The sequence below is a fragment of the Monodelphis domestica genome, chromosome 3 (genome assembly GCF_027887165.1).
Source record: "Monodelphis domestica isolate mMonDom1 chromosome 3, mMonDom1.pri, whole genome shotgun sequence".
Lineage (NCBI taxonomy): Eukaryota > Metazoa > Chordata > Mammalia > Didelphimorphia > Didelphidae > Monodelphis > Monodelphis domestica.
In genome coordinates this window covers 263385856-263411587 of record NC_077229.1, presented here as the reverse complement: position 1 = coordinate 263411587, position 25732 = coordinate 263385856, and the positions used below count along the sequence as shown (strand labels likewise).

General features: G+C 37.0%; 1 protein-coding gene across 3 annotated transcripts in view; it reads right to left on the bottom strand.

The window, feature by feature from the left end:
* The window catches only part of L3MBTL4 (L3MBTL histone methyl-lysine binding protein 4), a 598737-nt gene that overhangs the window by 549363 nt on the left and 23642 nt on the right, over positions 1–25732 (bottom strand). For 2 of the 3 annotated variants that reach the window (XM_056823686.1, XM_056823687.1), the window contains exon 2: positions 8564–8661. The exons of the other annotated variant lie outside the window; for it this stretch is intronic. The gene's annotated coding sequence lies outside the window, so the exon portion shown is untranslated. The remainder of the gene's footprint in view (positions 1–8563; positions 8662–25732) is intronic. 3 annotated transcript variants of the gene reach the window in all.

Here is a 25732-nt window from a genome sequence, read left to right as displayed (position 1 = left end):
AAGAAATATATGTATTTGGTTTTTTACTGATTTGTACTTACTTTTTAAAATCAATTATATATAATAAATTTCCACTCAAGTTATATGATTGAACTTATCTACCTCCCTCCCTTCCCTTCCCCTTCCTGTATATGGGAGGGGATTTGATCTGGGTTATACATATATTATGCAAAAAAAGAAACATATGTACTTGTAAAAAAAGATTATTTTAAAAGGCAAATAATATCTTAATTTTATTATGAAAATGGTTTGGATTTCCAAGACTCTCAGAAAGTATCCCAGTATTCCAGGGACCATATTTTGAGAATCTCTGCCCTAAAGGATGAAAGTAAAAGGCTTCAGAAGAAGGAAAAAATATTCAGGTATAAGAAAACTCCCAAAAGGACAGAAATAGAAAGGAAAACCTTTAGTGCTCAGGGGAAAGAGATAAGAACCAAAGTTTATTTAGCACCTAATTTGCCAAGTTATGTGTTCCTAGAAAGTAGGTGCTATTATCATGCCCATTTTACAGTTGAGAACACTGGGGCCTGCAGAGATTTAAGTGGTTTGCCTAGGTTCACATAATTAATAAGGATGGATTTGAACCAGGCTAGGCCTAGTGCTATATTCACTGCACCCTCTACTTAGCTGCCAAAGTGAAATGAAAAGAAGTAAAAAACAACAACAAAAACATTACACTCCTGGGGTAAGGAGAAAAGGGAAGATATAGGTCTTAGCTCTTTGTGGAATAAAAGGCTCTTAATATAGTGAAATAAATAAAAATTAAAAGTCCTTGCCCCTCATTCTTCTCTCCCTCACAAAAAAAAAAAGGCCTCATTCAACTAGGTCTAATAAACAACAACAACAACAAAAAGGCAAATTGAGATTTACTGAGAGTTTTAAAAAAGCTGGTCACTCTTCTCTTTCATCATCCAAAAAAAAGGGCTTCAACTAAGCCCAATCAGAGGAAAGGAGAATTTTAGTTTTCTTGGTATAAAAAAAAAGACATTGGCCTCAATCAGGAAAGGGAGAATAGAGTCTAAAAGACACCCCTGGGCCAATGGAACCATCCTCATCTTGAATGGATCCTCAGAGTAGGGGAGACACTGAAACAACTCCTGAGGCATCAACAACAAAAATGAGGCTGAAAAAATAGGACTTTACTGATGCCAAAGATGACCAAAGTACAGATCTGGAAGAAGAGAAAATTCAATAACATAAAGCTTATATACAAGGGCAATTAGAAAACTTCTAAGAAATGAGTTTTTTAAACAAGTTTTTCAAAGATTATAAAATAAATGTGAGCTACAGACGGGAGACTAGGAAAAAAGGAATAACAGCATAATAGAAGAGTAAATTATATATTTTCTTTTTTTAGGAGTATTTACCCTAGTTAACAAACTTCTTAAAATCAGAATGTTTCAAATGGAAATGAATGATTCCAGGGGGGAAAAATATTTTTTAAAGTCAAAAGAATGAGAAAACAAAGGAAAAATATAAGTTTTGTTGTTTCATTCATGTCTAACTCTTGGTGACCCCATTTGGGGTTTTCGTGGCAAAGATATAAGAATGGTTTCCCATTTCCTTCTCCTGCTTATTTTCAGATGAGGAAACTGAGACAAAGACGGTGAAATGACTTGACCAAGGTCACATAGCTTGGAAGTACCTGAGACTAGATTTGAACTCAGGTCTTCCTGACTCCAGATCTGGCACTCTATTCACTAATTAACTGTTTGAAACTAGATCTGAATTCAGGAAGATAAGTCTTCCTGACTCCAGACCTGGAGCTCTATCCACTTTACCATCCATCAAAAATAAATGACCTGGAAAATAGAGCAAGGAAAAATAACTTACAAATCATAGGGTTACAAGAAAATCCATGACCTAAAGAAAAAAGGACCTGGATATCATATTTCAAGAAATCACTGGAAAATATTGGAATAAGACATATTAGAACAGGAGAACAAGATGAAAACAGAATCCATTGATCACCATCTAAAAGAAACCCCAAAATAAAACTCCAAGAATATAATTAACAAAATCTAGGGCTTCCAAACAAAAGAAAAAAATATTATAAGTATCCAGAAAGAAAGAATTCAAATATCAAGAAGCCATAATCATGAATACAAGAGATATAACAAACAACACTATACAGAAATGGAGAATAAGGCATGAAATATTCCAAAAGGTGAGGGAAAAACTGATCTATAACCAAGAATAACTTACCCAGAAAATGTAGTAAAATACTATGAGAGTGAAATAAAACTTCAAAGAAATAGATAACTTTCAAATACACCTACCAAAAAAAATTGAAAAAGGAAAAAGAAATCTGAAATATAAATATTGTAAAAAAAAATAAAACAATAAAGACAAGTGAATAAAGAAAAATGACGTAATAAGGATGAACTGTTTACATTCTGAAAGGGTAACAGGATAGTAATATTAAAAAGGGGGGTTCTTTCAGAATCCTAATGCCATAAGGGGTCACAGAAATAAGTGAGACAGAAGACTTACAATTTTGTACATTTTGTTTATGCTTCTGTTGTTTGTTTGTTTTTTAAACCCTTTACCTTCTGTCTTGGACTTGATATTAAGTATTAATTCCAAGGAGAAAAGCAATAAGAGCTAGGCAATTGGGGTTAAGTGACTTGCTCAAGATCACACAGCTAGGAAGTGGCTGAGGCCAAATTTGAAGACAGGATCTCCATTTCTAGGCCTAGCTCTCTTCTATACTCTTTAAGAAAGGGAGAGAGAAAAATTCACTAGGGTAAAATGGGAGGGAAAATGGGAAAATGTGTTAATAAAAATAATTAGTTGCTCAAAAAAAATTATATACATCAAAAGAGTGAGTCTAGTGGGTATATATTGAAAATTTTTTACATATGCTTTAATAACTACAATTCAATAAAAATTATATTAAAGGTTAATTTTTTAAAATTACTAAAATCAGCTGAAAATTAAACTTCATTTTGGTCTAAATTTGATCTAAATCTAAGTCAAGAGGACACAACACAGACACAAACACATATAGAGATTGATATAGGATGTATCCATGTACCCCTTAATAAAGATACTAATGGAAACAGGAAGAGGGGAAAAGTTTAGTCATAAGCAGAAAAAAAAAAACTAAGCTTAGAGAGGGGATAATGAAAAAATTAGAGAGGAGAAAAAAAAAGATTAAAAGGAAAAAAGGTTAACAACTTGAAATAAATAAGGAATATAGAGAAAAAGAACAGGACTGAGAAAAAAACAATTAGCAATACACAATACACAAATAGACGTGAATGGGATAAACTCACTCATAAAATAAAAGAGGGTAGCAGAATGGATTAGAAAGCAAAATTCAATGATGCTTCCAAAAAACACATTTGAAAGATAAAGACTCATCCAGAATTAAAATAAGAGGTTGCAGCAAAACTTATTATGACTCATATACCCACAAAAATTCAGGGAAAGCAATTATGATTTCAAACAAGGCAATTGAAAAATAAACTTAAGGGAATTAAATGAGAAACTAAATTTTACTAAAAAGTAGATTATACAATAGATTCATTTCAATACTTAATATATGTGCAACACATGGCATAATTTTTAAACACTTAAAGGAAAAACATATTGAATTAAAAAGAAAAATAAATGGCAAACCAAGAATGGTAGGGAACCTCAAAAATTATCCTTTTTTGCTCTAAATAAAACTAACAAAAAATAAGTTAAAGAACTAAACAAAATTTGGGGAAAATAGATAGGAGAGTCCTCTGACAATTGCATAACAAAAAAAAAATGAGTACACATTTCCCAGATATGCATAATGCCTCTACAAACTGATCACCTATAAACTTCAAAATAAATACAGAAAACTGAAAATATATTATATATCCTTTCATGAAAATATAATAACAATTATATTGAAGAATTACTTTTAAAAATTACTAAAACCAACTGAAAATTAAAGAGAAAAACTAAATTACCAAAATCAAAAAACGGGAAATTTCACAATAAATGGAGATATAAAAGATATATTAGAAATTATTTTGCCCTGACTTGTTTCTTACTTGTATTTTCAGAAACTAATAATAAAATTTATTTTTTAAGTGGTCAAATAAAAGCAAATGCTTGCTCCAAGAACTTTCTGAGTAATAACACACAGGAGCTTGAGTAAATGAAATTGATTCATCTAATTTGGCTGCTAAGATCTTCCTGCTGCATTCTTAGTTCTTGGCTCTGTTCCAGGTAGCTAATTAGTGAGATGTTACTTTTAAAATATGAATTGTTTTGATGGAAAAATTAATGGTTTATGGTTTTAAGAATAAAAGCACTAGCAGTGAAAAAATATATTCAACAAACCAAAGTAAGTATAAAAAATTCAACAAAAATGGAGACAAAATAATTTAGCAACAAACTTTCTAAGAGTCAATACTCAAGATATTTGCAGTCAACTTGTAGTAAAATAAATTGTACACTATTTCTTAAGCACAAAGCTTTCAGAGAAAATACAGCATTTCAGGTACATAGTGGATGACATTTTCAGGGAAAATACTGAATATAGATGGAAGGATTCCTGTTTCTATCCAATGTCATTTTGCTATAACTTTAATTCATATGCTATTCCATGATTTGCATCCATATCACACTTCCATAAAAATAATTCATGTTTAAAAAGGAAAAAGAAGGGTCTTTCTAGGAGAAAAGAGTAGGGTTATTAATAATAATAAACTTTCCCAAATACAGTATATCTCTCCCTCTTCTGCCCCAGTTCAATTCTTGTCCCAAATCATTCATATTTTTTTTGTTATTGCTGAGTCCTTTTCAGTCATGTTTGACTCTTCATGACACCTTTTGGGCTTTTCCTGGCAAAGATACTGGAATGGATTGCCATTTTGTCCCTCAGCTCATCTAACAGATGAAGAAATTGAAGCAAACAGAATGAAGAGACTTGCTCAGGGTCACACAACTAGTAAGTGTATGTCTGAGGACAGATTTAAATTCAGAAAGATGAACCTTTTGACTCCAGGCCCAATACTCCACTGATATATGATTGAACTTATCTCCCTCCCTCCCTTCCCTTCCCCCTCCTGTATGTGGGAGGGGATTTGATCTGGGTTATACATATATTATGCAAAAAAAGAAACATATGTACTTGTAAAAAAAGATTATTTTAAAAGGCAAATAATATCTTAATTTTATTATGAAAATGGTTTGGATTTCCAAGACTCTCAAAAGTATCCCAGTATTCCAGGGACCATATTTTGAGAATCCCTGCCCTAAAGGATAAAAGTAAAAGGCTTCAGAAGAAGGAAAAAATATTCAGGTATAAGAAAACTCCCAAAAGGACAGAAATAGAAAGGAAAACCTTTAGTGCTTAGGGGAAAGAGATAAGAACCAAAGTTTATTTAGCACCTAATTTTCCAAGTAATGTGTTCCTAGAAAGTAGGTGCTATTATCAAGCCGATTTTACAGTTGAGAACACTGGGGCCGAGAGGTTTAAGTGGTTTGCCTAGGTTCACATAATTAATAAGGATGGATTTGAACCAGGTCTTCCTTACTAGGCCTAGTGCTGTATTCACTGCACCCTCTATTTAGCTGCCAAAGTGAAATAAAAAAAAGTAAAAAACAACAACAAAAACATTACACTCCTGGGGTAAGGAGAAAAGGGAAGATGTAGGTCTTAGCTCTTGGGGAATAAAAGGCTCTTAATATAGTTGCTCTGTCCATTTACAACGGACAGCTAAATATATGTACTGACAGTCCAGCCCATGGTGAGTGGGCTCCTACTTTTACCAACAGATGGCTAAGAGACAACATAAAATTATTATCAGAGAGATGAATGGTAGCAGAAAATAGTCAATAAACGAGTGTTTAGAACCTACCACGTGGCAGGCACTGTGCTAAGTCCTTGGGACACAAAGAAAAGCAAAAGGTAGTCCCTGCTCGTAAGAGCTCAGTCTAATAAGGAAAAGAACTCTGCACAAACAAGATAGATACAGGATAAACTGGAAATGATTAACAGCAGGAAAGTAACAACATGAAAGGAAACTAGGAAATGTTTCTTGTAGTAAGGCCAACACATAACAAAATGACAACACAAGTGCCTCACTAATACTCATACAATGTCAAAAGATTTAGAAGAATCCCAAGACACTGGTGAGCAACCCATGGACAATCTATTGGAACGCATGGACAAAAGCAGTCAAGGATAAAAATATGTGAATAGGTTACCATCTGCATGGTAGATGAGATCACAGAAGGCATGCAAGAAGTTCCTTAATGACTACAGTATGGGTTCTGAAAATCATGACTGCATATTGTGAATCTTAATCAGACTCTACCTTGGAACATTTGGTTAAGGCTATTCCCCATTTTAAACAATGAAGGTACTTAGTCAGGAATGTATGTGAGAACTTTGCATTACTCCACCCATACTTAGGCATACTTTAGGGGAAGATAAAGTTGTAAAACTCCTTACTGAACAAAGAAAAGGTACTTAATTCATACCTATAGTGAGGCAAAAGCCCTTAAGCTGGGTCTATTTTTATATCTAATACAAAAGGGTGCTAAGAACCTATGAAGGTCAAATTAATCACTAAAAGGTCAGGCAACTTGTAAGGGACAACCTTAGCAAAGAGGTGTGAAATACTCAGAAGTTTTAGTCTACCCAGAGAAGATGTGTATTAAGAATGGTCAGTCCTTTGGAAAACATCTACTTTGATTGGTAGATGTTAAAATTTTGGGGAGGTGACATAGGAGAAAATTCTCTTTAAAAGGAGGTCAGAGGCCTCTGGACTTAGTTCAGCTTAGGAAGCTAAATTGGAGTCTCTTGGTGGCTGAACTTAGTTGAGTTCAGTAGCTGAACTGCAGGGTCTCTCTGAACACTCGAGTTTTGCTTGGGACAATCTTGTGGTGAGTGATTAAAGACTGACTTAGTTTTCTCTCTTAAAAGAAAAAGGCCTATACCATTGGCCTAGGCCCTAGCCTTCCTATTATTTCCTCTTACTCCGTCTCTCCCTTTCTTTAATTCCTTCATTTGTATTAATTAAAATCTCCATAAAACCCAGCTGACTTGAATATTTTCATATTTGGGAATTTTTCCCATGGAGACCACTTATTTTTTATTTTAATCAAGACACTAAAAATCATCTTTATGCTTTTGGCAATTCAAAGTCTTAAACCCATATTTTCGCGGTCACAGTTTATGGCAACCACTCTTTTATCTGTAACAATATCCCTCAGGTTCCTACTCTGAGAATTTTACTAGTAAAGCAAACAATATCATTAAGGACTCCATATATAGAATGGCCTATATGAAAAGGTGCTGGGCCAGCTGGATGGCACAGTGGAATAGAGCACCAGGACTGAAGTAGGGAGGCCTTGGTTCAAATGTGACCTCAGACACTTCCCAACTGTGTGACCCCAGGCAAGTGACAATGTTAATTGCCTACCCCTTGCCACTTTTTGATCTTAAGAGTTCAAGAGGAAGGAAAGGAAAGAAGAGAAGGAGGAAGGGAAGAAGGAAGAAGGAAGTATTCCACAAGTCTCCAAGGTTGTGTGGATGAGAAGCCTAGTTCCAAACCTGGAAAAACAAAGAACCACTAAAGTAGTCAGCAAAACCAAATCTTTAATCGACAAAGAGATAGGTCCTTCATAATCAGAAGCCACAGAGAGCCAAATACCACACACAGTCGAACCCTGGAGGCTCTAGGGACAGTGTCTCAGAGAGGATCCCTGAGCTAAATGATTCTCCAAAGAATAATAGAACATGGGGATCTTATAGGTCTTTTGGGGAATTAAACACAGCAAACATACACTGACAAGTTTATAAGAAGGCTTGGGAAAGAGGCTGTAGCCAGAGGTTGGGTATCAGGGAGTGGTCAATTACAATAACTATAAAAAGGATGGTTACTGCCAGGTGTTGAGGTCTTCTAGGTAACAACCTCTGATACAATGGGGGAAACTCCTAATAGAAAAGGGGTGATTGAGGATTTGAGCATTTCTATTACTCCTATTCAGGACACTTAAAGGACTCTTCTTGATAATCCCTGGTTTAGTCTAAGACAAAGTCAGTTTGGGACTTAACCCTTGAGGCAAGTTCTCAAGGAAAATAGGCATACTGAAGCTTTCAGCATTCACATAGACAAAGGGAATCTTAGAATTAGGAGATACAGAGGTCAACTAGTATAATACCTATTCTGAAGAACCAATTGAACTATCTCCAACTGGATTTACTTCCAAATCTATGTCCTTCATTTTCAACTTTTTTGGGGGGAAGGGAGATGAATTCCCTGGTGCAGATTCACAACTGCTCAGTATATCTCTCTAAAGTCTTAAAGAGTTGCCTGGGAGAAATGAGAGACTGGCCAAAGGGAAGCATTTGCACTCACATGTTCCTCCCCTAGGGCCAGTTCACACTAGGCTATGACAGCTGAAATTCAGTACCATCAGAAAAACTGTGCAAAAAGCTAAGAAAAACAGGCATCCATCTATATCACTTAAGGTTTTTGGGCTACAGCAGATGACCTAGGCCATGAAAGCCCTCTGGATGTAACAGAAGGCTTGGACATTTGGGAGAAGAAGAATGCGAAGTGTTTACCTTATGGACAAGTAACAGAGTAACAGAGTAACAGAGTAACAGTAACTTCCTTTCAACCAGAGGCAGAGTCTGATGACTTGGTGGATAGAGTACTGGACCTGGGGACAGGAAGACATGAGTTCAAATCCAACCTCAAGTATTTACTGTCTTTATGACCATGAAGAAGTCACTTAACTATTTTCCTATTTCCTCAATGGAAAAAAAGGAGAATCATAATATCATCTACTTCACAGATTTCTCATGAAGGGCAAATGAGATATCTGTAAAGTACTTAGCACATGTTATTGCTGTTGTTCAGTCATTTTTCACTCATATTCAACTCTTCATAACCCCCTTTGGGGTTTTCTTGCCAAAGAAAGTGGAGTAGGTTATCATTTCCTTCTCCAGCTCATTTTACAGATGAGAAACTGAGGCAAACGGGGTTAAATGACTGGCCCAGGATCACACAGCAAGGTGCAGACAGTATATGCTCCATAAAAACTACAATTATCAAAAGGTAATTCATCCATTTAAAACTTATACATAGAGAGGCAGAGTCAAGATGGCGGCATAGAGGCAGTTAAAGTTCAGGCTTCTGAAAAGCCTTCCTTATGGATTACAAACTAAATGCTCCTTGGGGACTGAAAATCAAACATAACAACAGGACAGAGCCAAGGAACCCTCCTGCTGGACTCAACCTAAAAAGTATGCTCCCCAAAAGCCTGAATTCAAGAACACTTGGGTTTAAGGGGAAGGAAGAAGAAAGGTCCCAGGACGCCTCCCCCACCTAAAGCTCTGAGCCTCCAGCGGTAGCTGGAACCTCTGGGCTGGCAAGTGTGCTGGTCTGGAGGGAGTATATTGCAGGCAAAGCTGTGCCAGGCTCAGAGAGTCAAACACAGGTGGTGGGGAAGCAGTTGGAAAAGAAGACCAGAGTAGGCAGCCTAGTTGGAGCAGTGCAGACACTTCATATTGTCCCCCCCCACCACCCCATATCCCAAGGTTTTGGTCCCAGAGCACATCCAGCTCTGCAACTCAGCTGGGTTTAATCTCATCAAAGCATTCAGAGGGCAGGGAATATCAAGCTCCAACACTCCTCCCCAACAAACTGCACTGAGAGATTTCCTGACTAAGCTCCAAGGGGGAAGGCTGACAGAAAAGCCCAAAACCAAAGATCCAGCACACAATGAGAGGAGCAAGAGTGCAAGCAAATACAGGGGGTAAAGAAGGGGCAAATATGAACAAGAGAAAAAGAATAAAGGAATTACAATCAATAGCTTCTAACCAGGCAATGAATAAAGAGTAAATGCAACACAGAAGGATGAAGGAACATCAAGCAAAAACACAGAAACTCCAGCAAATTTGACACAGGCTTTGGAAGAACTCAAAATACAATTCAAAACACAATTAAGACAGGCTGACAACTGGTAAAAGAAATTAAAAAGCAAGATAAGTCATCTGGAAACAGAGACACTTGAACTAAAACAAGAAAATAGTGTCTTGAAGGCCAAAATGAATCAGCTTGAAAATGAGACAAAGGAGATGAAAGATGAGGCAAAGAAGATGAAAGATGACCTCCAAAGAAAACCAGACCAGAAGGAGAAGGATGACCAAAAAGCCAGGGATGAAACCCAGTCTTTAAAGATCAGAATACAACAATTACAAGCAAGTGACTTCAAAAGGCAGCAGGAAACTATAAAACAAAACCAAAAGAATGAAAAAATTGAGGAAAATATGAAGCACCTAATTCACAAAACAGAAGATTTAGAAAATCATTCCAGGAGAGACAGCTTAAGAATCCACAAATTGTGGTACATGTTGGTGATGGAATACTATTGTGCTCAAAGGAATAATAAAGTGGAGGAATTCCATGGGAACTGGAAAGGCCTCCAGGAATTGATGCAGAGTGAGAGGAGCAGAACCAGGAGAACATTGTACACAGGACTGATAAGCTGTGGTACAATTGAATGTAATGGACTTTTCCATTAGTGACAATGCAGTGATTCTGAACAACCTGGAGGGATCTAAGAGAAAAACCACTATCCACATTCAAAAGAAAAACTGTGGGAGTAGAAACACCGAAAAACAACTGCTTGATTACATGGGTTGAGGGGATATGGTTGGGGATGGAGACTCTAAATGAATATCCTAGTGCAAACATCAACAACATGGAAATAGGTTCTGATCAAGGACATGTTAAACCCAGTGGAATTGTGGATAGGACACAAGAGGGGGGGAGGTGAGAGAAAGAATATGAGTCTTGTAAGGAACAATGTTCTAAATTGACTAAATAAATAAATTTTAAAAAAATCTTATTCATACAATTAATTGGCAGTAGAATTCACTATTCTAAAAGCACACTTAAGTGAAATACTTTGTCATTATTTTATACTAAACAAACCTCTGATATTCTTCTGTAATTGAGATCTTTATCTCTCTAGAACACAAACAACCATGTCAATGCATTTTCCTTAGAAGGACACGGAGATAAAGGAAAAGAAGGATTAATATTTCCTTTAGCAGATGAAAAATCAGACTCAGAGTGGCTTGTCTTTTCCCACACAGTCAGCCAACAAACAGACACCTAAGGTGAGATTGAAACCCAGGCCTCCAGGCTCTCAGGCCAACACTCCTTCCCCCTGATACCACAGATAGAAAGCACTTGCTATGAGAGAAAATGTTTCATATGCTAAAAAAAGTGGCAAAGCTAGCTGACTTTTTATGCACACATTGGTTTCTTTATGCCCTTTATTCTTCTATCCTCTTTCCCTCTTTTTCTATAAACACTCTACAAGACTGCCCCTCTTGTTTAATTAATTACCAACACTAATACCCACTGTAAAGTTTACAAAGAATTGTACTCACTAAAATCCTCCTGAGGAGTCAGCTAGGTAGCAAAAGATCACCAGACCTAAGGACAGAAGTCCTGGGTTCAAATCTGATCTCAGACACTTCCTAGATGTGTGACCCAGGGCAAGTCACTTCACCTCATTACCTAGTCCTGACTGCTCTTCTGCTTTGAAACCAGTACACAGTATTGATTCTAAGACAGAAGGAAAGGGTTTTTTTTGTTTGTTTGTTTTGTTTTTTTAAACCCTTACCTTCTGTCTTGGAGTCAATACTGTGTATTGGCTCCAAGGCAGAAGAGTGGTAAGGGCTAGGCAATGGGAGTCAAGTGACTTGCCCAGGGTCACACAGCTGGGAAGTGTCTGAGGCTAGATTTGAACCTAGGACCTCCCGTCTCTAGGGCTAGCTCTCAATTCACTGAGCTACCCAGCTGCCCCCTTAAATTTATTTATTTTATATTTAAATGTAACAAATAAATTTAAATGTATTTAATGTACTTAAATGTAACAAATAAATCTAGGCCTGGCTCTCAATCCACTGAGCTACCCAGCTGCCCCCAGTTGTTGTTTTTTTAAAGCCTCATGAAGGGTCAGCTAGGTAGCACTATGGAGAGAACACCAGGCTGAGAGTTTGGAGAACCTGGCTTCAAATCTGGCCTCAGATACTTTCCAGCTGTGTGACCCTGGGCATGTTAATTGATCTCCATTTCCTGGCCCTGTGTTGGCGAATCTATGGCATGTGTGCCTAAAGGGGCCCCTCCCCCACTCCATCAAGCCTGAAGACATTCTCACATGCCCCATCCCTCTGCCCAGCCCTGTCTGGGGTAAGGGGGTGGCTCACATGCCATGTGAGGGTTGTAGTTTGGGCCCTTGGTCTCTAAAAGCTTGGTTCACCATCACTAGACTAGCCCTTACTGCTCTTCTGCTTTAGAAAATGGATACTCAATATCCACTCTAAGACAAAAGGTAATGGTTTAAAAAAAAAAACCTCAGGAAGGGGATCAAGTGCTATTATACCCACACTGGATGGAAGTTTCACAAAGGCTTATTAATGTGATTTGATTTACAGAGAAGGAAAATACAGTTTCTCACAGATTTCATGACGTACCCAAGGTCACTTTTCTCTCAATCCCTCCCCCCCCATCCCATAAAGAGTCACTATTTCAATTCTCCCAAAGAAGAATCATGAGACTTCAGTTAAGCAAGACAAGATAAAGCATCTACTGGGTCATCTGTCCCTGTAACACAAAACTGCTTTCTAAAATTTAGCCAGTCCAGTTATCTCACACAATAACATTTCTACAATTTCCTGTGGAAAATGGTTCTCCAATCCAACAGCATTAATAATAGCTAGCCTTTATATAAGAGCATATGAATTTCTAAGGGCTTTATATGCTATCTATTTATCTAACAACCCTGGGAAGGAGGTTCTATTATTATCCCCATTTTACCAATAGGGAAACCAAGGTTTTCCCAAGGTTTGTGTCTGAGACAGAATTTGAACATTTTTCCAAACTCCAAGTGCACTGACAACCTGAAATATGCAGCAATATTAGCAGGCCCTCACTAGTATCACGGTCTGCTAGTGGGTCTCTCCTGGCTCCAATTCACCCTCCATTTGGCCACTAAAGTAATTTTCCTAAAGTCTATTCCAATACAACCTATTAATTAAAAAAACATTTTTAAGCAACTACTTTATTCCAGGAACTATATTCATTCAGAGGGGCTATGAAATGAGGTAGTCCCTACCCTAAAGGAACCCTATTTAACAGGAGATAGAACATGCAAAAATATACATACAAAGCAAACTATATGTAAGATAAATAGGAAATAATTAACAGAGGAAAGTCCATGGAAATAAAAGGTGGGCTGGTGAAGGCTTCCTGCAGAAGGTGGGATTTGGAGCCAATCTTCAGTTCAGCCACCAAAGCTGACTTTTCTTAAGCACAGATCAAATCCTGTCATCCTACCACCACACCCTCAATAAACTCCAGTGCCTCCAGGAGAAAATACAAACCACTCTGCTTGGCTCTCAAAACCCTTCCTAACCTAGTCCCCTCCTTCCTCCCCCGTTTTCTTATTACTGATTCCCCTAACACATACTTTTCCAACCAGTGACACTGGGCCTCCTAACAATCCACAAACAAGACACTCCATCTCTGAGCTCTGGACATTTTTCCTGGCTGTCTCCCATCCCTAGAATGCTCTCCCTTCTCTCCTCCAGTGATCTTCCTGCCTGCCTTTAAGCCCCAACTAAAATCCCATTTTCCTTCACTTATTAAAAGAAAAAGATACAGTGTGTCCTAAAAGTCTTCATGCATTCTTTAACTACTTAAGATTTAAAATATTAATGCAGTTTTAAACTTGAACAGCTTTAATAGCAAAGCCCTTTAGGATACTTTCTATAATAAATTCTACATTTTGCTTTCAGAATTTAAAAAAAAGGTAAAAATATCTCATTTTCTAAAGGAAGCTTTCCCCAGTCCCTTTATTCCAGGGCCTTCCCTCCTTTAATTAGTTCATGTATCTTGTATATATCTTGCCTTGCATAGGTCTGTTTGTATACTGTCTCTTCCATTAGATTAGAAACTCCTTGAGGGATTATCCCAGGCACCTCGCTGTATCCCCAGTGATTAGTACAATAGTGGATTGGTAGGGAGAGATCGCTTATCTCACAAAATCTGCAAAATGAGGGTAAGATTTATATTACTAAAGTCAAGTTATGAGAGAAGTGCTTTTAAAATATTAAAGAGACTTACAATGGAAGTTAAGTTTAGAATCTAGCTCTCCTGGGCTTCTCATCCAGTATTTGCTACCCTGATCCCATAATAGTGTTTCTCTTTGATCTAAATTGTTCTCTAACAATGTTCTAGGAAGAGAACTAACAACTTGGGGTCATTAGCACCCCCAAAATCTTCAAAAAATCTCCACAGTCAAGGGCATCTTCACCCTCCAATACTGTTATTTTTTATATTGCTCCCAAATGCCTTTCATCCTTTGGGTGCCCAAACACCTTGGCTTTGAACTGAATTACTCTATTTTATTGCTATGCATTTTTTTCAAATTATCATTAGTTTATCTTCTGCAGGTTCTCTTGTAGGTTCTCCGAATCTTTGTTCATAAGCCTACTGCCCGAAGGCTTCCCATCTGGTGGCTTCACCTCATTTAACCTTTCAAATGTAACAATGCTATCCTTGCCACCAAACTCTGTTCTCACATTGTAAAACTATTCTGAAACCTAACAAAAGAAAACCTCAGAGTCCACAGCATTAATTCAAGAAGCATGAACATGTCTACCATTACTGGGAAGTACATTATGAAGAAGGGGATAAAGAGATAAGATTATAGAGAATAAAGCAGGTAAAAAATAAAACAAGTCTTATTTAACCATTACAAAATCCCTATGGGGCTCAGTGAATAAAGAGTCAGGTCTAGAGATGGGAGGGTCCTGGATTCTAATACGGCCTCAAACACTGCCTAGCTGTATTATCCAGGACAAGTCACTTAACCCCCATAGCCCAGCCCTTACTGCTCTTCTGCCCTGGAACCAATACACAATAGTGATTAGTAGTAGTAGTATTGATTCTAAAATGGAAGTTAAGCATTAAAAAAATAATAAAATAAAATGACCTTTTGTACCTATGAAGCATAAGGCAAATCACTTAAACCCTTTGGTTCTGTTTGGACCACAGTCTCTAGATGGCCTCTCGGGTCTCTTATATCGTTAAGTCTATGATCCTATGACTACATCCATTCAACTAGACTGGCCTCAATGGAAAGCCGGAATCAATGCAAGCCTATAGAAAATTGCTCTGTGTGGTGGTGCTTTTGCCTAAGATTAAGACCGCAAATAAACAAAAGTGTCACTGGATGCTAGCCTTCACTATTCTATACCATCAACCTCTAAATCGCTAATTCTCCTTACTACCCTATTTCTACTAATGGCACCACCATTCTGTATTATCCAGATTTTCTGCCATTTTGGAATATAGTACTGATGTTAAAAAACCATCAATCTTCAATTGCTGTTGATTCTCCCTTTGTAACATCAGCTTTCTAATCTTGTTGCCATTATATTAGCTCATTCCTTGTCTACAATAGTTTCCTTTATAATAATAAATCCCTTTATTTAGTTTTCATCATTCCAACCCATCCTATATATCATTACCAGATTAACCCTCCAAATGTATAAATTTAGTTAATAATACTTCGCTCAAAATCCTGCAATGACCTCCCTTCCCCTGGATGACAAAACAATATCCCAAACTGCTTTTTCTGGCATTTAAAGTCCTTCACAATCTTGCCATTTTCTCGTTCCTATTAGATCCCCAGCTCCATTCACTGACTGCCTAAAGTCCCTGTCCAAAAAATATATGTGCTATACTATACGAATGTTTTGAACCAAACATGCATGCCACAATTGGGACAACAGGAAACACAATGGTGACTGATGTGTTAACATCATCTTTGGGGACAGACACAATGCAAAAAAATTGAATTATGTTCCCTCCCATTAATTTCCCATCTGGGAAAACTGAGCTTATTCTTTTTTTTTTTTTTTTTTAAACCCTTACCTTCTGTCTTGGAGTCAATACTGTGTATTGGCTCCAAGGCAGAAGAGTGGTAAGGGTAGGCAATGGGGGTCAAGTGACTTGCCCAGGGTCACACAGCTAGGAAGTGGCTGAGGCCAGATTTGAACCTAGGACCTCCCGTCTCTAGGCCTGGCTCTCAATCCACTGAGCTACCCAGCTGCCCCCGCTTATTCTTAATAAAAACTGATTTTACTGCCTTTATGTCACTTACAGATTTATTTTCTTAATGCCTGGTCTATTACTCTATGAAATATCACTGTAAGACTTAAGGACTGTCATTGCCAGGATTGCCTAACCCTATACTGAAAAATTACCATTTGTCATGAATTATACCTAATAAAATCATAGAATTTTAAAGTTGTTGGGACTCTAAGAGGTCATTGCTCAGTGTCTTTACTCATATGACTGTTATGATATACCTTTTACCTTTTCCTTGAATTTCTCCCTTTATTTTAAAGAAAGGAATTGTCACAAAACAGCTAAAGAGGTAGCCTCAGAGATAGAAAGGCCTGATCAATTTTTAACGTACTATAGAACACTTGAAGTAACAAATTCTCAGTGCCCTAATACAATTCTCAAAAAATTCTCAAATAAAAAAATTCTCAAAAAAGAATTGTGAGATTACTCAATGGAACCAAAAAAGAACTCCAAATTTTAAAACCCAATTCTAATGCAACTTCTTATATTAACCCTTCCCAGATAAACAGGGACACTAGTGCAATGCTGGTAAATTAGTTCAAAAATTCTGGAAAACATTTGGAACCATGTCTCAAGTCAATAAACCATTCAACTATTTATACCCTTTTAACCCAGCAATTGTATAAGGGCCCATTTTCCAAAGAAATCAAGGCAAGTAGAAAAAGAATCATATACACATATTTTAAAAGCTCTTTTGCAAAGATTTTTTTGGCTATTAAAACAAAGAATTGTAAATTAAGGAGGCACCAGTCAATTGAAGAATGGCTGAACAAATTATGGTATATGAATGTATTACTATGCTATAAGAAATAGGATATGTGTGAACTATTGCTGAATAAGACAAGCAGAACCAAGAGAATATATACAACACTGTAAATAAAAACAACTTGAAAACTCTAATCAGTAAAATGATTAACATGATTTCAGAGTATGATGATAAGGCACCTCACCCCATACACTGACAGAGAGGAGATGGGTCTGAAATTCACAATAAAGTATATTTTCAGAAATGGACAATGTGTGGATTTGTTTTACTTGACTATATATATTATTTATTTGTTACCTGGATTCTGTTTTTCTTTTGTGGGGTTGTGATACAGGAGCAGGGCTAAGGACAGGAAAACCCCCCAAAAAAAACCTGTAAAAAAGGAGTCCATTGAAACATTTTTTTTAATATGCAGAAAAATATACAAGTAAGTGACACAAATTTGAAAGTTAACATGTTGAATTAACTTTTTTACTCTCATACTTATAAATGTATACTTTAAAAGCAAGCTGTTCACATTCAAGATGCAGTTTCATGTACAATCCATTTTTTCTGTTTTGCTATGTATATGCTAATGCTCATTTTATTTAGTGTTGTTAAATACAGAATGAAAATAAATTTCTTTTCAGATATTTTCAACTGCACTTGACAGATGATTGTTTTGTATTTCTCTAAAACATTATTATCCAATATTTCTGTATCAGTTATCTACATTTGTTTTGCCCTGTCTGAATCACTTATCCAAACTTATTTTCCTAAAGTGTAATAAGCCACTTAATTCTAGTGGTTTTCTATTAATTTGAGGACCAATTATATAACCTGCATCTTAAGCCTCATATTTGCATAAGAATCTCCCCAATGATGGAAAGAATGATTACTTGATAGCCTGGACTTTCAAGAATGACAGTTTTTGGGGGCAGCTGGGTAGCTCAGTGGATTGAGAGCCAGGCCTAGAGACGGGAGGTCCTAGGTTCAAATCTGGCCTCAGACACTTCCCAGCTGTGTGACTCTGGGCAAGTCACTTGACCCCCATTGCCTACCCTTACCACTCTTCTGCCTTGGAGCCAATACACAGTATTGACTCCAAGACAGAAGGTAAGGGTTTAAAAAAAAAAAGAATGACAGTTTTTAAAAGCTTGGAAGAAGAGAGATTCTTGTTTTCTCCCTTCAGTGTTGAATGAATAGGTTCCCTTGGAATTCACTATGTGTGATAGATAGTCTTTGTGTAAATGGCAGCAGAGGAGAAAAGAAGTAAACCTTCAGATATAGCTTAGGGCACTGCTTCTTTATTAAAGAATAGCATACAGTGCAACTTGAGTCTAAAAATTATTTTCCCTGAGATTAACAATAGTTATGATATCAAATGGATAAAATTCAAACTCACTTCTTCTCTCACTGAGAAGAGTAGAGCAGTCATTCTTGCGGATTCTTCCTAGTCCTCTAGGCAAAAATCAAAGTGTCCCAACGAATGAGGGAGAAGAGACCCCATCCATTCATTTCTCCAGGTGAGTCACCTGTGTGTGTGTGTGCGTGTGTGCGCACATATCCACACATATAACCCAGATGGGCAATAGAGACAATACACAGACCTTACATACAAACTGATCTATCATGTAAGGTTTTTTTACAAACTGGCACATTCCTATCTTCCTAGTCTTTAAGCATAATATTCTCCAGTTAAGCTCTACTGCCCATTTGCTCTTCTAGCCTTGCACATTGGTTTACTCCAATTTTAGAATGCTCTTCCTTCTAAACTCTCAGACTCAAATCTTATATGTACCATATACATATCTATATAAGCACACACACATATATACCTCTAAATGTTCCTGTACATGTATAAAGTCTTATCTTTTAGGATATAAGCTTCTCCAAAGCAGCAACTATTTTTCTTTTTTTAATGTATCTTCAACCCTTAGCTCAGAATTCCTGATACATTGTACGCCCTTAATAAATATTTGTTGACTGATTCCCCTCTGATCTATAACAAGGACCTGGATGGCAGTATCCATACTTTACCTAAACTTTTATCACTCTCATTCCCTTGAGTAGTCCTGGGCACAGTGGACACTGAACAAAGGAATGATCCCACACCCACATGAAGCATAAATCTCAACTACAGCATCCCTCCAAATGAATCTTGCAACCCCTACTACAAAGACTCTCTACTACAAAGAAAGTGGCAGTTCAAATTTTTGGTAATTAATTGTGATTGTTTTCCCTTATATCAAATCAAAATCTGCCTCTCTGTAAGTTTCACACATTCATAAGCAGAACAAATCGAGTCTCTTTTCCAGTGACAATCATTAAATCTTTGAAGACTGGCTACCCTGATCCTCTGCCCATTTCTTCCCCCAGGGGCCTCTGAGTAATCTGGCATTGCCATTCATAGTCATTTCATCCTTCATTTTCAGAGGGCCAATGACATCATAGGGTGTTATCTTTATTTGTGCATGAATTGAATTTAAGTGAGGGTGGTTGCACAAAGTCATCGGCCTCTCTCTTCCAGTTGTCAATGTGGCAAGACAAAAATCAAGATAGCTAATGATAACCTGAGATAGATGCAAAGTGGGTGAGCTTCGCATCTCTGGCATCTGACTAACCTCTAAGAGCTCTTCATCACCTGCATCAGTCCTTGAAACAAATTGTTCTCATCTGCCCCTTCTGCCAGGGGAGGTCTAGGACAAACATGGGCTAGAGACCTGTCAGTTTCCCTCCCCCTAGTTTATCTGTCTGCTGAGATTATTTTATTTGGGTCTGGCAACTGCCCAGGCTACAGCTTAGAGGTGAGAGCTCAGTGAAAAGTGGACCCCAAAGGCAGATGAACAGTTCTGAAAAGGCTCAGAAAGCCCTCACCCCAGAGGTCCCAGTTCTCCCAGAACATCCTATACACCCCACAGTCAGTGTAAAGGTATGGGGATGGCACAGTAGAGGAGTGCCACTAAATTGTACTGTGGAGAATGATGTATCATGAGGCCATATAGTATAGGATGGGACCAGTGCTTGAGGAAATTCACTTTGACCACTAATTGTTGGCTTAAACCAACTTGGGAGGAACTTGAGGCTGGGGGACCCATTAAAGAGGCTGATGCAACAGTACAAGAGAATCTTATAAGAGCAGTAGTTCAGTGAATGGAATTAAGGGGGCAAATACAAAAGATACTTTGGAGTTAGAAACAGGATCTGGCAATTTACTGGATAGGAAGAAAGAATAAGAACAAAGCATCAAGGATGAGAGCAAGGTGGGCAACCTTAGTGACTGGAAAGAAAATGGGGATCTCTATAAACTTGGAAGAGGTATGGATAGAAGATATAAAGATAATGAATTCCTTTTTGGACATTTAATTGAGATGTCTACAGAGAATCCAGGTGAAAATAGTGATGGTACCAGCCTGGACCTTGGAAGAGAAACTAAAACTCGATAGATCTAGGAGGTATCTTTAAAGAAAGTCATACACATGGAACTAAGTAAATCACCAAGAGAAAGTGTAAAGAAAAAAAGAAAAGGGCAGTTAAGTGGCTCAGTGGAATAAGAACCAAGCAAATCTAGGCTCTGATACTACCTAGATTTATGACCCTTAACACCAATTGCCTAGCCCTTATGCCTCTTCAGCCTTGGAACTAATACTTAGTACTGATTCAAAACAGAAAATGGGTTTTTTTAAAATTTTTAAAGGAAGAAAAGGAAAAAAAGCACTAAGGCAGAACCTTGGAAGACAGTCAGGGTGTGTGATATGAATGATGACTGAGCAAATGTTCCATCACCATTGTTATGCACAGCAACAAGTTCTGAGTTCAGCCCAAGGGCATGAAAACAAAAACTAGATTTCAAAACTAAATCTAGCACAATATCTGGCACATAGAAGGCACTAGATAAAGTTTTATCTATGATTCTATCAGGGTACTTAGGCCCTCCACTGAACCCTTAGTAGAACATTTGGTTCCAATCAAAAAGGTCATCATACTGAAGCCAATATGGTTTCTGGTCCTTAGATAACCTAGCTCCCCCAGGCCCTGAAAGCCTTGCCAACTCAGTAGAATTAAATAGTTCTTGCTCCAATACAGCCTTCAAGAACAGAAGGCCATATCCTCTACTACATTCATGTCGCATGAGGGAAGAGACTTCAAGTTTCTTTTACTTAATTCCACTATTAATTTCAAATTAATTAACTTTTAATTAAATTTAATTCTACTATTTCTTTTAATTACAATTTTAAATAGCATATGTTTAACAAAATTTGTTACATATGCTTAAATTCGCAACTGAATTTTGGTCCTGGTTCCAAAAAATTCACATTGCAGTATTTTCGTGTATTCATTTTGATTAGTCTCAAAAATAATTAGCAATAGTAGTATTGAGGTAATAAATGATTCTAAAAATAAGTTAAATTACTCCTGAATTCTTCAAAATGAATTTTCAATTCTGTAACAGTTAGAAACCAGCAGATCACACTGATTTTTATATTAATTTGGAGCAAGATACTGTAAAGTTACTGATTTTCCAAAGTTAATTTAAGATGCAAGACTAAACTCCTAAAATTATAATACCATTACATGTGTATCAACAAATGTATTACTCCACCAGTGTTTAAAACCTTCCACTCTCCAACAAACTGAAGATCAATAAAGTAATTTTGAATCTTAAAATAAATGAAGATGGATTATTTTGAACCTAAATTGATGCATCTTTTAAATAGTTATGGGAAAGGGTCTTACCAAAGGCTGTCTCATAAGAAGAATCTTGAAGCTGGGCATAGTTCTCTTAAAAGAAAAATTTATTATTCAATTAAGGAAAAGATGGGGTAAGCAACATCAGCCCCATTCAATAAACCCAGGGACAGAACACTTCCTGGCAAAAGAAGTGCTAAGAAAAATTTAAAAGTATCTTGGCAGAAATTAGTTCTAGGCTAGCATCATGTGCTCTACACCAAAAGCATCAAACTCATAAACTATGCACTCCAAAGTGCAGCCCAAACCAGATTAAAATATAGTTCTTATCTGACTTTGTTGTATTGATGTGTATTAATTTTCCAAAATACATTTATAAACATATTATTTTCTATGTCAATATGAAACCTCCAGGAATCCTTTTGTATGGTTTAGTGACCCCCATTTCTTTTTCAGTATGATGTCACTGCCTTAAAAACGCTATAATAAACTCCAAAGAGATATGCAATTAAAATATAGAAGAGCACATCACAAATAAAAAAGCAAAATCAGTCCCTGCCTTGACAACTTAATTTCTGCTAAGGGGAAGGGGAATTCAATATGTTTACAGATAAGTAAATAATCTATACAATGTGATAAGTAGAGGGCCAATAACAACTAGAAGAAATCAGGAAAGGTTTCTTGAAGACCTAGCATTTGAACTAAAGCCTTGAAAGAAATTAAGAGTTCCCAGAATAGAAGACAGAAAACATTACGTAAATGGTGGACAGTCTGGACAAAGGCAAGGAGGTAAAAGATGAAATGCAGTAAAGTGAGTTTGGCTGGAGCACTCAGTGCCCAAAAGAAATATGTGTCATCAGCCTGGAAAGATAGCCTGGAGCCGAGCTGAAAGGAGCTTTAAATACTAAATAGCAGAGTTTACATTTTATCCTGCAGACAATAGCAAAGACTATTTTTAATAAAGGAAATAGTCAATGTTGGAGGAGCTGTGGGAAGACAGGCACATTAACACACTGTTTGTGGAACTGTGAATTGGACCACCTGTTCTGACAGACAATTTGGAATTATGTGAGAAGTAACCAAACTACTCATACCTTAAAAAAAAAAAAATCCTCCATCTCCCTTTCTAAGTTAGGATGGTAGTCATGGGTCCTTGATCTCCATGACTATCTAGCATGGAAGCTTTGACCAGCTCCATTTTGACCTGGGTTTGTTCAGTCCTTCCCACCAAAACACACACACACACACCCTCCCAGGGGCTCACCACACTAATGCCTAGCCTACTTATTAACGTTCAGATACCTGATCAGCACAACACACTGCAGCTAAGAACTCCAGAGCTCCCCAGCCTGAGTCTCTGCCTCCCTCATAGTTGGGATTTATAGGTGCTTGCCAAGGCACCCTGCTATTCATAAATCTGAGCAAGAAACCCACCTGTATTCCCAAAGAGGTTAAAGATAGAAAGGCTACCAAAATATTCATAGCAACATAACTGGAAATAAAGGCTGTTACCATAGGTTGAGGAATATCTGAATTCTTAAAAAAATTAACACTTTCCTTCCTCTTAGACAAGGCACTGGCGGTTAAGTGATTTTTTTGCCAATAATTACACACAGGCTAGGAAGTGTCTGAAGGCACATTTGAACTCGGGACCTCCTTTCTCTAGGCCTAGATCTCAATCCACTAAGCTAACTAGCTGCCCCCTGAACAAAATATGTGTAATATAGAAGAGGAATGGCATTCTATTGAGGAGAATTAGAGAAATAGAAGACTTGTACCAAGAGATAAGACATAATGATAATCACTTATCAAAGTATATTTTATATGCAGGTGTGAGCTAGAAAATACATAACAACTAGCTAGGGGGGTGCAGATACAATATGTTTTTATGCTTCATCTGCATTGAAATTTTCACCATTCCTTTTAAAGTTTATCTAATGAAGAAAACAATCAATCAAGCCCTGATAGGAAGCATTTGCCAATTTCCAAGGTGTAAACACTGAAAATTTAACAATCTCCTGTTTGAGCTCTGTCCAGCATTCCCCTGAATGCCATTAGTTCCACAACCTCAATCACACCTGTCCCCAAGTTTGCATTCCCAATTTAACCAGTAGTCTAAGACCTGATCTCTTCTCATTACTGTTCACACTACACTACTGACCATCAGTCATTTCAGACTCATTGTGACTCCATCTGGGATTTTCTTGGCAGAGATATTGGTGTGGTTTTCCAATTCCTTTTATAAATAAAGAAACTGAGGCAAACAGAATTAAGTGTCCCACAGCTAGTAAGTATCTGAGACCAAATTTAAACTCAGTTTAAATTGACTCCCTGGTGTTCTATTCATTGTGCCACACAACTGCCTTCTCCCTCCTAGCATAATTTGATTAAAAACTCCCAGGGAGATAGGTGCATGTTTTTTCTTTTTCTTTATTGCCTCAGGGTCTAGTAGCTTTGCACATAGTAGGCACTCAGTGTTTACTGATTTTAGTAGAACTGTTAAGAGTGAAAGCTTGACACCCATATTCCCCCAAAAATAAGCTGTCCAAACAAAATCTAATCACTCCCCATCCCTAGTAGCCAAGAATAAGTACAGAGGGATAGTATCATGGAAACAAGAGGTAATCTAGGGTTCTTAATTTTCCTTTTTTACCAGTCCCTTTGACCATACCGAATCTGAAAGGGCTAAACCTCATCCTATTGTAGTTTAAATAGGCTTAGTCAAAGCTATGATAAGAAAAAGGGAACAGTGCCACCTAACTGTAGAATTCGCTTTGTTTCTAAGATTTTACTTCACATCATGTTAGTAGCAACTATGGTAATTATTTCTTATTCATTTTGATCCAACTTATTAGAAATATTTCCTAAGATATAAGGTACTCATTGTCAACCTCCCAAAAGATACTAGGAAGGCAAAAATTAGTTTTATAAAATATAGGTTTTAATTTTTTATAATAGCATAAGCTAAAGGGTGCCCAGGGTAGAGACATACACATTTCATCTTATTTCTACTACATAAAATCTAAGAAAATCTCCCTTTTACACCTTTCCTCTTTGTTTTTAGTTAAAAGGAAATTTTAAAAATCCTTTAAGAAGTTTTGTAAGACAATCTATTCCAACTTGTAGAATCATGGCAATATTTTAGCAGCAAAATGGAAGATATGGATCTATACTTTGCAGGAATTTTATTGCAGTGAGAATCTTAGATTTGGAAGGTATGGTGGCTGGCACATAGAAGGCGCTTAATTAATGCTAACTGACAGACTTTATTTTTTAATTTATTTTATTTTTATTTTAAAATATTTTCCCATGGTTACATGATTCATGTTCTCTCCCTTTCCCTCTTCCCACCCCCCCTCACGGAGCTGACAAGCAATTCCACTGGGTTTTACAAATATTACATATACATACACTCAAAACCTATTTCCATATTATTCATTTTTGTAAGAGTAATCTTTTAAACCCCAAACCCTAAATAAACAGGTAATAATTCATATATTTTTCTTCTGCATTTTAGGCCTGGCTCTCTATCCACTGAGCCACCTAGCTGCCCATATTTTTTTTGAAAGAAGTAAATTAAGTCTAGCCAAAATCAAGGGTTTTAAAAGACAAATAAGCCAAAACAGGCCCATTCAGCATCATGTCCTAGAAATGCCATGAAAGCAAGAATTACCCTTGAAGCAACCATTTGTCATAGTCTTATGTCTAATCAAGCAATAAACCTTCATGGCCCTTAAAACTCAAACCCTACTTCACATTTAGTAATAATAACTATAGCTTTCTAGAACATTGAGGTTTACGGTATACATTTTATTTTATTTGATGCTCATAACAAACCTATAAGGTGGCTACTCTGATTAATCCCCATTTTACAGATCAGAAAACTGAGACCTTGAACTTAAATGTCTTGCCCAAAGTCACACAACCAGTGTTGGAGGAATGATTGTAACTCACAACTTCCTCACCCCAAGTCCAAAACTCTACCCACTGTATCACAATATTTTTCTCTTTTAATTTGCTTTTCTTATAAATCTTTTTTTGTGGTTGAATCGTTGAATGTATTTTATCACAGGCAAGTATTTCCATTCTTAGATGTGTGAAGAGTAAGGGGGAAAAAACATAT